Source organism: Lepisosteus platostomus, chromosome 13, assembly GCF_059453375.1.
Source record: "Lepisosteus platostomus isolate fLepPlt1 chromosome 13, fLepPlt1.hap1, whole genome shotgun sequence".
Taxonomy (NCBI): domain Eukaryota; kingdom Metazoa; phylum Chordata; class Actinopteri; order Semionotiformes; family Lepisosteidae; genus Lepisosteus; species Lepisosteus platostomus.
Genome location: NC_142623.1, coordinates 18,266,964 through 18,278,761, shown reverse-complemented (window position 1 = coordinate 18,278,761; position 11,798 = coordinate 18,266,964). Strand labels below are relative to the sequence as shown.

General features: G+C 40.2%; 1 protein-coding gene across 2 annotated transcripts in view; it reads left to right on the top strand.

The window, feature by feature from the left end:
* Positions 1 to 1,642: 1,642 nt before the first annotated feature.
* ptger1c (prostaglandin E receptor 1c (subtype EP1)) overlaps positions 1,643 to 11,798 on the top strand; it is a 28,273-nt gene continuing 18,117 nt past the window's right edge. Inside the window, exon 1 of one of the 2 annotated variants that reach the window (XM_088603688.1) lies at positions 1,643 to 1,941. The gene's annotated coding sequence lies outside the window, so the exon portion shown is untranslated. Of the gene's footprint in view, positions 1,942 to 1,964; positions 2,144 to 11,798 lie in introns of those variants that run through there. The other variant, XM_088603689.1, reaches the window with a different exon arrangement.

Genomic DNA, 11,798 nt, shown 5'->3' with positions numbered 1-11,798 from the left:
TCCAAAATAAGCATGGGTGACTATGCGACCATAAACTGACACTCTTTCAGTTTAAAGCTGGATGCAATGAAAAATCTCATAAAAGCATATTGCACTTTTCTGAGAGGGTTGGTTTTATTGTCTTCTTTAAGGCCTATCACTCAGGGAGAGCAAAAAGGTTTATGTATATTATCTATTATTTACCAGCTTTTATTTTGCTGCTTGTACACGCTTTTGCTTATGTTCCAAGATATAGCTGATATTTCATCTTTCTGCTTAGAATCCTGTTCTTGAATGCCATCTTCAAAAATAAATTTGGACTGTTTCATCTGATTAACTTGCCTCAATTGGACAAATTGAACATTCCACGGGCAACACAAGGGGACACGCTCTCTGAAGCCGAGATTGACAGCATACAGTTTATCCAGCACTACTCCCTTGATGCCTGGTCTGACCAGATCACAAAAACCCAGCAAGCCTGGGCCTAGATCAGTATGTACACTGTGGAGTAGCAGGTAGGCCTCTTCCTTGTGGGCCAGCACAGTAGCGTATTGTGTAGAAGTGGACTGTAATTATAAAGCGTCAGACAGTCTCAGAGTCTGTTTTGAACATGTTCTCCAGTGGTCATTGAATTATAATTAAATGAAACATACAGTGCACATACATTTGGTTTGAATACACTTGTGCATCACAGAGAAGGTGAGAGAGAAGGAGGGACTAAGGGAAAGCCGAACTTATCATATAACCAAGTCCACTCCTTCATCATTCTGTAATGTACTATTAGTAAGTACAGTACACAGACCTACTGTAAGTAACCCTCCCTTATATCATTATTAAAGTACTAATGCATTGCTTTTAAGTTAATTAAAATAACATCGATTAACCAGAACAAACAACAGCAATTACAAACTTGCACTAATCAGTCAAACAACATGAATCCCTCCTCCTCATCCAGTGGATGTCTGCCCTTTCTCCATTTCCTGTGGATAAGCTCACTTTCTCACTGTAATGAAAAGAACAATAAAGCTGTCAGGAAGCCTGTAAATTCTTTTCCTCCCTCCACTGCTGACACAGAACCTGGAGTGTTTGTTACATGAGCAATCCCGGTTCTGTTACAATATAAAAACAGGTACATGCTGAGATGCATAGTGGGTATCTGGTCAGGGTGCAAGGAGGGGCTCACTCACAGGCTACTGTACATTCATCTCGCAATCTGAGTGTTGCACAGCTAATTTGAAAGTTGCGCTTAACAGCCTTTAGCTCAGTTTCATCCCACTCTCCTCTTTTTCTGTCCAGCTGCTGTACAACGAGTAACTTCTTATGTCGACAGAGGGCTCAGTTATCATTGAGCCTCTTTCACAAGAGTAGTAGAGCTATTTCTAGTGCAGCCTGAATATCTCCCTATTATGCATATTATATATTCTGCACTTCACATTGCAAGGTGCTGGCATGCTATGACCTCTGTACTTAGATATTAGGTTACAACCTCAGAATGCTCCATTAGAAAGTCTCATTACATGTTCATTCCTCATTACAAATCCCATTCACGTCTCCTAAGGGCATCCCCTCCTATCAAAGGCCATAGGTTTCCTATTTGTGCTTTTAGAGAAGGATTTTCTAAAGGCAGTTCAGTTGGAAAAGCTTTTAAAGTTACAGCTCACCCAGTACAAACCAAAGACTCATGTTTTATTTCTGTCCTTCACTTCATCAGGGTGCAGTTTCAGCAGTTACTGGCTGTTCTTTCCTAGCTGTGCTTTCGGAATGGATATTCTCTGCTGTAATAGGGTGAGGCAGCCATCCAGATGCCCCTTACAAACCCAAGCCCTTTTTTTCAATTGACTTTTTTCTGTGCTCCACGAAGTGTGAGCTTCATTCACCTGCTGTACGAAGCAAAGAGGAAGAGAGTGAGAAATCAGACCGGTGAAGACCCGGAGAAAAATTGAGAGAAGAGTGAACGGGGAGGTAAGAAAAGAGAGAAGGGGGGAGTGAGAGAGAGAGGGGGAGATAATGATATGTGATCTGTAAGCCACCGGTTGGTAAGCACCTGCAAATGAAATCCCAAGAATCTGACAGCTGGATAATATTTGACTACGCTGGCTACCAGCAGGAATATGCTCTTAAAAACCAGGAGACAGACTGCTACAGATCAGCTGAAAGTCATCAGGTAAGTAAAGGAGGGTAGAAGATGCAGTTCAAACTCAATTAAACACTAGCAACAGCTACAGTATAATGAAATATGATGAAATATGACAATTGTGTTTCCAGTGTAAAAGCTGTATCATTTATCATTTTTAATTGTAAGCTTCACTTCTCCCATTTTATTAATGGAATAGCACAAACAGGAGTGTGTGCGTGTGCTTCCCATGGCTTGTTTTCACTATTTTCTGGCTGATCAGAAACAATGAATACCGATTTCAGGTGGACTGTGATTATTGGACCATTGAATAAGTTCTGTGCTTTGAAATGTTGAAAATCCATGGTTCGGTTCTTTTGCAAACAAAGCAGTGGCAGGTTTTGCCATTCATTAATATTTTTTCAATGCTGTAGTCATGCATTTAAGCTTACGGACCATTTAGAAATACCCCAGGGCAAATCAAAGCCTTGCAGAAAGAAAAGGTTAGTATTGATCAGGAATGAATAGATACTTCTCTCCTTGCATCTCAGCTGCTCTCCTGCCTTTCTGTCTGCTTTCTTAAATATTTAATTCTCCTTACTATTTACAGTGCCTTATCTTTGAATTCCAAAATGTCTATCATATTTTCCATTTCTTTTCTGATCACTGATGGAAACAGAGGCCATGACGGTTGGCTACAAATGTCTTTAAGAAATGAAACAGCCCTAAATCCCATGAACAGTATTTTTTTCTGAAAAAGCACATTCTGGGAAACTAGAATTTGCTACAGAATCCAATTTGAAAGTTGTTGTTGTGTCAATATTGAAGGTGCCAAGCGTCAGTCAATTCTGCAAAATCTTTATAGATTTATTAAAACAGATTATATATTTTGTAGTACTATTAATGTAAATGTGTCCAGGTAGTAGAATTAGTTGTCATAATGTATATTTACTGGGGTGTACTGTTTCAAAAGCAGAATAAAGTTTTGTTAATGTCACACAATAATAACAGAACAGAGATAGATTGCTGGGAGGTGTAGTATAGTAAGATATAGCCTGAAGGGAGAGTGATAAAGCAGGCTATTACAGGGTCAAATCATGTTCTGTGCACGTTTACTGTGGTGAACTGTAGTTACAGCAGTAATTTCCCAGAAGATCTACCGTATAATTACAATGTGCTGACAGTGTGCAAATTACAGTCTTCAAGCTGTGGAATAGAGAGAAAACGTCTTTTGTATTATAGGTTGAAAAAAAAATATCTGTGTTGTTTCTGGATAAAAAATGATGGGCATTAGCATTTCCTTGACGTGGCCTTCATTTAACTTTTAAAGCTTCTTAGAAGTGAACTGCTGAGCAACAGTTAAGCTTAAAGATTTTAGATGTACTTTGAACTGCAGCTACTTCAGTTGCAATGGGGACTGCTTTTCAGTGATACATATGCAGTACAGTAGAGCACCATTCCAAACCTAGTATATCCTGCTGCAGAAAGAAAAAGCAGCAGTCTAACTTTTGCATCAGGAGCTCATTAGGTACTGTATATGCATAATGTCATTTTCTTATTAAACGGTGATCAGATAGTTTATTGATTGTTCATGTCATATTGGTCCTTGAAATAACAAAATTCCATGTTCAGGTCATGTGATTTAATGCAAAAATGCCAGTGTCTGGGATTTGAGCTCATTTGAAATCACCAACTTGAGCTGATCAAGATTGATGTTCCGATAGACAATATTATAATTTACACAGGAAAATGAAAGAATTCCCAGCTTGAGGAATGAACATTACTTGGTTGCTCTGTGATAAATGAAGGACATTGACAGCTGAGAGTGTTGCCAGAAAACTGCCACTTTCTGTAGGTTACAGAACATCTAAGATGGTGGTAGAGACAGTGACAGAGTGCCTTGTTCACCAATAAATGTCATTTTGCCTTTGGGAACTAGACGGCACTGGTGCGACATCGTGAACATCATTGTCTTGACTTTTGCAAGCCAACTGGTTGGACAATAGAAGAGTGATGATATAGAGTAAAATATCCAAATTACAACATCATCACACAAGAACACCTCTGGTACAGATGGAGGCCAATTCCGCTACTCAGCGATACACTGGCAAAGACCTTGAGCCTTCAAGGTGTTCTGTTCCTACAAGCCGGTCTGAAACTGTTGATTTCTGAAACTGTTGCAAGGCTACGCAGTTTTCCAGAATTACATTGACATGACTGCAAGGAGAAAATTAAGTCAAGGACTTACTAAAGCTACCATTTCCTTTCGATCCTGAGTCCAATAGGACATCTGCAGGACCAACTCACTGAATCCAAAGCGACAGCCATCCCACCATCGGCAACTGTGCAGGAAGTGCCCTGCAGCATTGCAGAGCATTTCAGCCAATCAGATCAATCTGCACACACCAAGCTAGCGCTATCAACCATGACTGCCAGGATTGGGTTAATGCTAAGGCAGGTCATGCCTCATACTAACTTTATAACATTTTCATTTTGACATTTGTGCCATGTTTCACCTTGAAAAATGAACTTGATTGTATTACAAAATTACTTTGATCTCATGTTTAGTGATTTTTATTTGGTTACATAAGACTTCAGTTTTGCATTTTGTAAAGCAGTATATTCACAGTACAAACTAGTTGGCTTCAGGAAAGGTTTTACAAAGGGAACACCTACTGTACAGTACATAGAAGAATTGCCCTTCTGTTCCTGAAACTACAGTGCACAGTGCACAACTTGGTATGCATTTATGAAGACAATACATTGCAGATTACATTAGGATATGTAAGATTGCAAAGCTTTCATCAGTAATTAAATTTCCCTGAGGACTGTGGATCTTTTGTCAGACTGGAAGTCTGAGATCAACCCTGGTCTGCTAATGATAGAAGAACTTTTTGAAACTGGAAAATAATGTGGCAAACATAACCTGCTTTAAAGTTTTTTTTTAGTTATCTCTAACACTGTAAAATGGTCCAATTAAAATTTAGATTCCAGTTATTTCCTGACAGCAAATGTGTGCATTTTTATTAGTCTCAGAAATGTGAAGAACTTCTCCACTAACTTGAAAAGAATAATAGCTCTCCCCAGGTCTTACACTCAAACACTGTGTGACAATATTTGCCAATGTGCATACTACATTGTTTTCTTGGTATATCACTCGCTGTTTTATAATTTAAATTCATGAATTAAATTTTGACGTTCATTTAATCACATATAGTTTATGTGATTTAGATACAGCTGTTGCTCCACAGCAGTTGTGATTTATACACGTCTTGTAATGTTTATTTGCATCAAATCTATTGAAGAGGTGGCAGCCACATTAATTTAATATGCCTTGTTAGTTTGCAGCACACAGTGTCAAAGTCTGACTCATCTCATGTTTGTCTGAAGATTTATATTTCCACGCCACAGAAGTTCAAGCTGACAAGCCCAACCCCGATAATGCACAGTACTGAACTGTTTTTCTGTTCTATTCCTCATTATATTCATTCCTGCAAGGACATCATCTCGAGCTGTGCTGTCAGTGCTAATACAGCATGTGGAATTTCTCAACATCACCCCATAAATATTCTTTAAATAACTTTAAATGGCATCACATTTGTCCCTTTACCTATATGCTATAGGATGAATTAAGAACAAGCTTTTATCTGACCCCCTTTGTAAACAAAAAGTGAAAGTCTAGATGGTTGTGTTGGAGAGGGGGTTAAAATTTGTGCCCATTCTGCTCGGGTATATTTGAAACAATTCCGGTACTTTTCCAGTAATCTACTGGTTTGTATTTCTCCTCCACTTTTCATTGCTTAATTAATGTGAGTGTCTAAGACGTCAGATCCTATTCAATTTCCAGTGGTACAGCCTGCGGGAGTCTGACCCTTGAGGACTGGAATTGTCCACCTCTGCTTTAGAGGACATAGGACCAGCAGATGGAGCCAAACCATATACACTGAAAAAAGCTGCGGCCTTGACTGGAGATCACTCTTTGTGCTCTAGTACTCTCCATGCTTCAAAGCCATTGATACCCAGTCATGCTCTTGAAGCTCATACCCTGGGATCCATCAAGACCGAATGAGATCTTCAGTGAGCTATTAAGCAAGCGTGGGGGCCTGAATGATCTAATTTCGGTTGTCACCCCCTTTCACATTTCCATTGAGTGTCCTTCAGGAAAGTTCAAGTTTTGCCCTTTGGAGATCTTTTGTGTATGGCATGAGCTAAACGGGCAAGGAATCGAGAGCTGAGAAGTGTGTTAACTGGAAGCAAGGATGAGCAAGCTGGAGCAGAATCCAGAAGGTACTGTGGCTCTCCTGTATCCATATCTGTAGGTTCCTTGTTCTAAGACTGTGGGAGCCGAAAGACAAAGAACATGGTCTCATTTTATGTGTACTGTCCCATAAAAACGAGTGCACAGAATGATGAAGTGGTGATTCACTGAGGTACAAGACACATAACGATATCTATGATGACTGAAGCATTTCTGAAGCCATGTAGATGTCCAGCTTCTACATTTTGGTTGAGGTGAGGACCTTGTATGGCCACCATAAGCACTGGTGACCAGAAGGTGCCTTGGATTTGTAGAGGTGTGTTTTGACTGTTACAGCTGCTTTCTGAAGCCTGTTAGAGAGGATCATGACCACGTGCTGTTGTTACAGTGGACATCTTATGTCCTCTCATTGAGATTACGGTGGACTGGGATTTGATTGCGACAGCAACTTCACAGAAGGACACTAGAGGTGTTTTTGTGACCAACTGAACAAGTTCGTAACAGCTTGTTAGGACATTTCAGCTTGAAGCAGCTTTTGTTATTGGATAATTTTGATTTCACTATGTATACCTAGCCTGTCTTCAGAAACACCATCCAGCTCCTATATGAGTTTCAGTGAAAGACTGAACCTTGTGTGCAATTCAAGGAAACTTATGTTGGCATGCTTGATACTTCCCTGTATCACCAGTTTAGATGTTTTTGCAGTACGTATATATATGTATATATAATGTTTGTGATATGTCGATCACAAACATTAACTGGATGATAGGTTTCTAAATTCTCCAGATTTATAGATTTATAGATTATTTTTAGGAGCAATATATATTAAATTTGTATCTGTTACATAATTTATACTGGCACATTCTTGTCCTGGAGAGTCACAATCCCACAGAGTTTGTAGGTGTTCTTTGACAATTAGTTTAAATAGTGCTGTAACAAATGTAAGCTATTCAATATCTTCAGGAACTAATGATTTCATGGTCACCTTAGACTTCCTACTGGATTCTAACAACAAAATCAGGCCAGTTGTGAATAGGTAGAATGTATATATTCTAGGTTATAATTGTCTGTTTTGTGCTAAGTATATGCATTTGATTTTATTTATTGGCAACAAAAAGCTTTTGTCCCTCTTTGATGGGACAGTAACGTTTTGTGAAGCTATCTTGACTTTAAACAGTGGTGTGCCATACTCCTGGACAGGGCATACATTAGGGGATTGCCACATGTCAGCTCTTGAACAATGAATGTAGCATTTAAAAGGAAGCAAAACTTTGTTCAAAACACATTAATTGGAAAGCTAGATCTACTCCATTTCTCTTTATGCCTGTGCGTGCCTTGATCTCAGTAACAGGCCAGTCTCTGAAACTGAGATTTCATGAATTTTAAGCAGGTTAAGTGGTTTTTGGGCCTGATCTGTGAGGTGGTATGAATCAAAGAAATTGCTTACACTAAAGAAGATTAAAATCCATTGTATTTTTCTACACCATTAAATCTGTCACTAGATTCTTAAACTATTCAATATTTTGCACTTGTCTGTTGAATTAATAGCTCTGCTGCATTGAATTAATCTCAGTTATATTAATATTCTTAGTTTTAAGTATATGTTATATTAGCACTTGTAAACAATCTTCATGTAAATGTATAATGTACAGTAAAGTGTCACTAGGCACTGGAAAAGCACCAACAATACCACACAAATTGAAAGTCAAAATCAGTTGAATTATTGTCAAGTGTCACCTCATTTAAGTGATATCTTACAGATTAAAGAGTGTCCAAAGGCTGACATGTCTCTCTCCTGAACACATTCCTAGTCAGTGGTCAGTGCACACCACAGCCTTTAAACCAAATGAGATTATTTTTATGAATCTATGTGGAAACTCATGAAGTCATTTTGTAATAATTGCAAGAGCCAGTAATTTCCATACAACAGGACAAGTCATTATTTCAGGTTTTCTAGGAAACCACAAATATTACCCGTGCATTCAAGGACAAACTGGGTAGACAAAGAAATGAAAAATGTACAGTAATTATTTTTTTAAGAGATCTCAGTTCTAAAATTTAGGAAAAGGTTTTGTGTGCTTTTTGGGGAAAAAAGCAAAGGATAAACAGACATGGGCAAATAGCATAAGCTATTGACAAAATGTCAAAGATGGAGACAGAATTATTTTCACTATAGTTTCAACATTCTTTTATATAATTTGCTGTGCCATGATGTACTATTGTAAGCATGGAAACTGCAATAATATGGTATTGTCACAATCCATTGTAGTAAAGTTTAATGGTATTGAAATAATAACGAGCCACTGTAAAAGTAAGGTAAAACCACAGTAAAATGTGAAAAGACGATAAGTGCAGTTTATAACAAAAGTTCGGATGGGATTACAAACGATTACAAAAATTTCAATCAGCCTCAGCTGTCGGTAATTCATTATCTTTCCTGACATCATTGCCTCACCTAAAACATCATAAATATTACACACAATCCCTTTCTCTCCCTCCTCCATCCTGTCTTCACTTTTACACCTGCCCCTTGGTCACTCCTCACTCCTCATGGGAGTCCTAGTCTCCACATCCTGTGACCACTGTGACCAGGAGGTTAGACCTCAGCCACGCAAGTTAAGCCAAATTTTGTGACTAAAATGCTTCATAAACCTTTCAATACAGTTATTTCTTGGGTGTTGTTATTCCTAGAAAATAACTTTTATAAGGGAATGTCCACCCATACACAGTGGTGCAGTAGTTAGCATTTCTACCTCGCAGAGCTGGGGCACTGGGTTCAATTCAGACCTGGGGTCCTGTCTGTGTGGAGATTGTATGTTCTCCAGATGTACGCGTGCGTTCCCTCTCAGTGCGCCTGTTTCTTCCCACAGTTCAAAGACATACTAGTAGGCTAATTGGTTCCTGGGAAATATGTCCTTGGTATGAGTTTCTGCCTGTCTGCCAAGTAATGGACTGGCGGCCTGTCCAGGGTGTACTGTGCCTTTAGCCTGTTGCTTGTTGGGATAGACCCCAGTTCCTCCCATGACCCTGAATTTGAAGAAGCGTTTAGGAATTGGTTGGGTGTTCACCCATACTTTTTATTGACTCTGGATATGAAATTTGGAGACGGAGCAACTGTTGAATTCATATTTTTCATAGTCCAAGGGCATGCTGTCCAGGTTAGCAGGTGTCTCTATTTTAGCGTTTCTTAACCCGTGTGCCACGAAAATGTGGGACAGTGCTACAGTATATAATAAAAGAATCTTTACATATCTAAGTTTTGAGCAGGAAGTGTCATGTTGCACGTTCTATACAGAAGACTGTTCACGTAGGAATCGCGTGCATTAGGTGTTTAGTTTTTGCACATTGGACGGGTGTGAAATGGAGCACCTGAGAGCATCTGAGCAAGGGCCCCACGTTTCACTGTTATCAGTTCCTGCCAAGATACGTCACTTCTGAAGCAAGCTCAGATTAAACCACGAAATGCGTTTTGTTAAGATTGTTAATAGTAGCGCTATTGTGCCTGTGACGCGTGTGAGTAGGTTGGGAAGTGTGCTGCAATTTTGTTACACTTATTTAAACAAGTGCTGCGGCTGCGAGGTGAAAAGGGTTGAGAAACCCTAATTTGCTTTAATTTGTCCTCCTGTAGGTGCGCTCGTGTCCTCGAGCTCTGCGATGGACTGGTGTCCAGACCGGGGTCTATTTTATGCCTGAAGGGTTAATATCCGATTCAAGTGAGACCCACTAAGGATTAAGCGCATACTGAAACTGAAAATAGACCGTACCACCCTGGGCTGCCTGTGAGTCTTTGCATCTGACATTAAGTGTTCAAAATTTGCTGACTCATTTCCCCTCTCCCCTCTTCTATAAATTGCCAGCCCTTCCCCCCTTTTCTCTCTCTGTCTTGCCTGACCCCAAAGCTGAGCAGTTGCAGCCTTTACTCTCTTGACTCCTTGCCTCCTACCAGCCTCTTGTGTACCTAGAAAGGGCAATCAAAGTCTCTGCCTCTCTTAATACACCACTGCTGGTGCAGAGGGAAACTCCAGGGACCGCTGTCCTATGTTTTAATTGAGTAAAATAGTCCCATTTATGAGATGGTAATTTTACAACTAACGTCACAGAGTGAAAATCAATGGTGTGGGACAACTGGTGTCAAGGACTGTGTCGACTTCAAGTTTGTATAGGATGGCTAATGTCTCCATAGCGTGGTGCATTCGTCTGTCCTTGTTGTGGAGCTTCCCTTGTTCAGACAATCGTAAATCACCGCACAGCTCGGAGGTGGCATACAGAAATGAGAGTTCTAATTTAGACTCAACTGAGGTAAGGGCTCTGGAACAGTGTGTGAATACATAATGCATTGCAAGAAGTCACAGAGTACTCCCATAAAGGTTTGAGATGAGCTTAATTGTGAAGGAAATGGTCATTTCTGGGGGCATTGAAGGAGATGCACACAAGGTGTTTTTCCCATAGTGCCCCCAACTGCAACAGTGTTACAGAGAGTTCAGCCATGTTCACCTGATGTTAAATACCATGAATGGTGGTTTATGAGTGACCATTCTCCTTTTGGTCCAGTGGCTATTTCCTGATGAAGTTATCCCACCTTTCAGCTTGTCCTGAGAAGTCACGTACAACCACGGGTGTCTGTTTAAAATTCCCGCATGCCAGGTCAGGAGTAATGACCCTGGGCCAGAGTCAGATTTCTACAGCATCATTACACCTGGTCATCTGTATACAGTCAAAAAAACACTTCCACCCCCCCAAAGAACAAGTCATGAGTCCTGGTTCAGGAGACTTCAAAAACCCCAGTTGTGAACACAGGGAGAGAGCAGAAACTGGAGGAAACAGTTTGCACCACAGCAGCCAGGAGAGGACTCAGACCCCAGGGACTCTACAGAGAGCAGCAGAGGAAGGCTTCAGCATCTCCTCTAAAAGAAGCTGGACTTGGAGAAAAAAAGGACCACATTGTTCAGGGCAACTGGACTGAGGAGGGTGCCTAACACTAAACAGAGTTTCTTCTCTGCAGTGGAAGGAGGCACGCCAAGTTACGGACTGGAGATGTTTTGTTTTTGGAGACCAGCAATGCTGAACTGCTCCGTGGGATATTTAGGTTTTGGTAACTGGGGTCGACAGGGTTGTTTGTTTACAGTAGTCTGTTAGGGTGTGCCACCTGTGCATATTTTGTGCTTTGGGTTCCGTGTGATGGGTAGACATGGTTTGATATTGTAAGTGCTACAGAAAGAAAAAGGGCAACTACTGTATGTAGGTGAACTGTCTTGTCTGGTCTGTGCACTAGTGGTACTGGGTGATATAAAGAACCTGTTATGGGGTAAAGAGGAATCTAACACCCTTGGAATTGCTAGACAGCATAGTTGGCTACAAACCTACAAACCTACAAAGCATTTCCTGCATTTAGGAGTCACCATCTGTGACACTAACATACAGATAAGCAGGCTTGACTCATATGTGAGG